The sequence below is a fragment of the Myotis myotis genome, unplaced genomic scaffold (genome assembly GCF_014108235.1).
Source record: "Myotis myotis isolate mMyoMyo1 unplaced genomic scaffold, mMyoMyo1.p scaffold_m19_p_7, whole genome shotgun sequence".
NCBI classification, from domain to species: Eukaryota; Metazoa; Chordata; class Mammalia; order Chiroptera; family Vespertilionidae; genus Myotis; species Myotis myotis.
The window spans coordinates 13,140,598-13,144,089 of record NW_023416379.1 but is presented as its reverse complement, the minus strand read 5'-3'; the positions used below and the strand labels follow the sequence as shown (position 1 = coordinate 13,144,089).

Genomic DNA, 3,492 nt, shown 5'->3' with positions numbered 1-3,492 from the left:
ATAAGGGACACACTCAGAGAGCAGACTCAGTGAGCACCAAAGCCCCGCTGAAGCAAGTCTTGCCCCAGAAGGGTGTCTTCAGCACAGAAGTTCTCCCACTTCAGACACAGCTGATTCTCACAGCCAATTGGCCTGGAGGTCAATTCCTCCCAGTGATCCTACAACAACCAAGGCACCAAGAGTGCACCAAGAGTGTCCAGCCCAGGTAACTGGGGAGGCTGAGCCACTGGGCCGTACAGGACACCTGGCGCGCAGGGCCACTCTATCAACACAGGGAAGCAGCCAAAATGCGGAGACAAACAGGTCACAAATGGCAGAAATGGAGGAAATCAAACGACTGGATATAGAGTTTAAGGCCACGTTTATAAGGTTTTTCAAGAATTTTACGGAAACCGCTGATAAATTTAATGAATCCCTCAATAAGTATAGTGAGACCATGGAGGACATGAAAAAGGACCAACTAGAAATTAAGCGTACACTGACTGAAATAAAGAATAATTTACAGAGCTCCAGCAGCAGACAAGAGAATCCCAAGAATCAAGTCAAATATTTGAAATACAAAGAAACAAAAAATACCCAACTGAAAAAGAAAAAAGAAAAGAGATTCCAAAAATATGAAGATAGTGTAAGGAACCTCTGGGACAACTTCAAGCGTACCAACATCAGAATTATAGGGGTACCAGAAGGAGAGAGAGGGCAAGATATTGAAAACCTATTTGAAGAAATAATGACAGAAAACTTCCCCCACCTGGTGAAAGAAATGGACTTACAAGTCCAGGAAGCGCAGAGAACCCCAAACAAAAGGAATCCAAAGAGGACCACACCAAGACACATCATAATTAAAATGCCAAGAGCAAAAGATAAAGAGAGAATCTTAAAAGCAGCAAGAGAAAGACAGTCAGTTACCTACAAGGGAGTACCCATACGACTGTCAGCTGATTTCTCAACAGAAACCATGCAGGCCAGAAGAGAGTGGCAAGAAATATTCAAAGTGATGAATAGCAAGAACCTGCAACCAAGATTACTTTATCCAGCAAAGCTATCATTCAGAATAGAAGGTCAGATAAAGAGCTTCATGGATAAGAAAAAGCTAAAGGAGTTCATCACCACCAAACCAGCATTATATGAAATGCTGAAAGGTATTCTTTAAGAAGAGGAAGAAGAAAAAGGAACTCTTACCATTTGTCACAGCATGGATGGAACTGGAGAGCGGATAAATACCACAGGATCTCACTCATTTGTGGAATATAATGAACAACATAAACTGATGAACAAGGACTGATCCAGAGACAGAGAGGCATTGATTGGACTGTCGGGCCTTGGAGGGAAGGTAGGGGAGGGTGGGGGTAAGGGGGAAAGATCAACCAAAGGGCTTATATGCAAGCATATAGGCCTAACCAATGGACACGGACAACGGGGGGGTGAGGGCATGAGCGGGGGGGAGGGGGGGTAGAGGGTAACATGGGGACAAGGACACATATGTAATATCTTAATCAATAAAAAATATATTAAAAAAAGGAAATATCAGTACACAAGGCTTTAAATCTCAAGCACATTCCTTTTACTGGATTCATAAAGTTCAGTGTGATTTCTTAAATATAATATGCAAAAGAGAATTCCACTATTACTGTGAAATCCAAATTCCAAGGTGAACATTTTAACAACTACCAATGTCTCATGACTGTTGAGTGTGGACATTTATGCTCTGGTTCAGCTGAAACTCATAGAGCCAGAAGTCATACACACTTCCATACAAAGCAAATCGTCCAGGAAAATAAACCCCTAAGTAGCAGGCAAACCTTAAATAGAAGCCATTTCAAAGCTGCAAAAATCACCACCATTAAGTTAGAAATAGGATCTACTTAGAGAGCAGCGTCAGGGTCAGCATCAATCTCATGAGATGACAGAGAGCCTTCCCACTCAGTTAATCCTGCTACAGAAAAGGCACTCTTCCAGAAAGAGAGGAGTCCATGCAAATCATAATAAGAATCAGTAACTCTACTCACAACATCACGGGAAGAACACTGGCAGGCACAGAGGGCTCCTCAAGTGACATGCGAGAGAGAGGAAGGACAACATGCAACATATGCACCAAATAATGAAGTAAAATGGGTTTATCTGGGGGAAAATGTTCTCTCCTTCTTTTTTGGTAACTACTTGAATTTCAACTTTTAAAAAGTAAAATCTTACTCAACCTTTTAACTAGTTGAAATGTAACAATAAAATATCATTTTTTACTTATGATTCTTGCAAAAATTAAAAAGAGCTATGGATCCCCATGATGGTGAATGTGTAAAATAACAAGAGTTCTGATAGCTGGAATATAAATCGGACAAGCTTTCCACATGGCAGTGTTGCAATGTATCACAACAATCTAAATGTGCATGGTCACAACAATTTCACTTTGGGATTTCTCATATGGAAATAAACAAAAAATGCAGAAATACATGTCAATGTGAAGTTCCGGTAGGGCACTGTTTCATTAGTAATATTTGAAACAACCTAAAAGTTGTATAATAAAGAGTTTTTTTAAAATATGTTTTTACTGATTTGCGAGAGAGCGAGAGGAAGGGAAAGGGGGAGAGAGAAACATCGATTGGCTGCCTCCTGCATGCCTCTTACTGGAGACTGAGCCTGCAACCCAGGCATGTGCCCTGATCAGGAATCCAACCAGGGACCTTTTGGTGCATGATCAGACAATCAACCAACTGAGCCACATGGGCCAGGGCCAATAAAAAGTTTTCAAAATAAATTAAGAGTCTATCTGCACAGCTCTCTGTCTGCTCTGCGCTGGGAGCAGCTCTCCTCATCCCCTGAAAATGTCCGCCTGCACCAAGTTTATCTCCACCCGCTCCTTGGACAGGAGCACCTCTCAGCTGAGCGGTGCTGAAACAACCCACGACACTGACAGATGGGAGCTTCAGCAGCTTGGCAGCGCCATGTCCCCTGACCTCACTTATTTCTAGCCGCAGCTTCCAAACCAGCACCATTTCAAGGGACATAGACACAGCAGCCAAGTTCATTGGAGCTGAGGCTGCCACAGTAGAGGGGGCAGGCTCTGGGGCTGGAATTGCAACTGTGTTGGGAGCCTCATCATTGCTTATTCCAGAAACTCTTCTCTGAAGCAACAGCTCTATTCCTACACCATTCTGGGCTTTGCCCTCTCAGAGGCCCTGGGGCTCTTTTGCCCTGTAGTGGCCTTTCTCATCCTCTTTGCCATGTGAAGGAGCTGTCTCCACCTCCCATAGTTCTTTTTCTTGTTGACCTGTATGTTCCTTTTCTTGCACCTCCCCAGGCAGCCTGGGGAAAGTGGTTGGTTCAGGGCTTGACAGAGGGAAGACAAATAAATACTGTATTAATAAGAAAAAGAGATATATCCACACAGCAGAATACTATGCAGCTGTTAGAAAGGATTGGGTAATTGGTAGGTATTAGTTTATCATTTTCTGAATGGAGACTATAGGTCAGTATGCATTAATATAAAAAATATAC

At 42.7% G+C, this 3,492-nt stretch overlaps 1 pseudogene; it reads left to right on the top strand.

Annotated features, from left to right (window-relative positions):
• Nucleotides 1-2,819: 2,819 nt before the first annotated feature.
• On the top strand, nucleotides 2,820-3,224 carry LOC118660663 (annotated as a pseudogene).
• The last annotated feature ends 268 nt before the right edge of the window (nucleotides 3,225-3,492 follow it).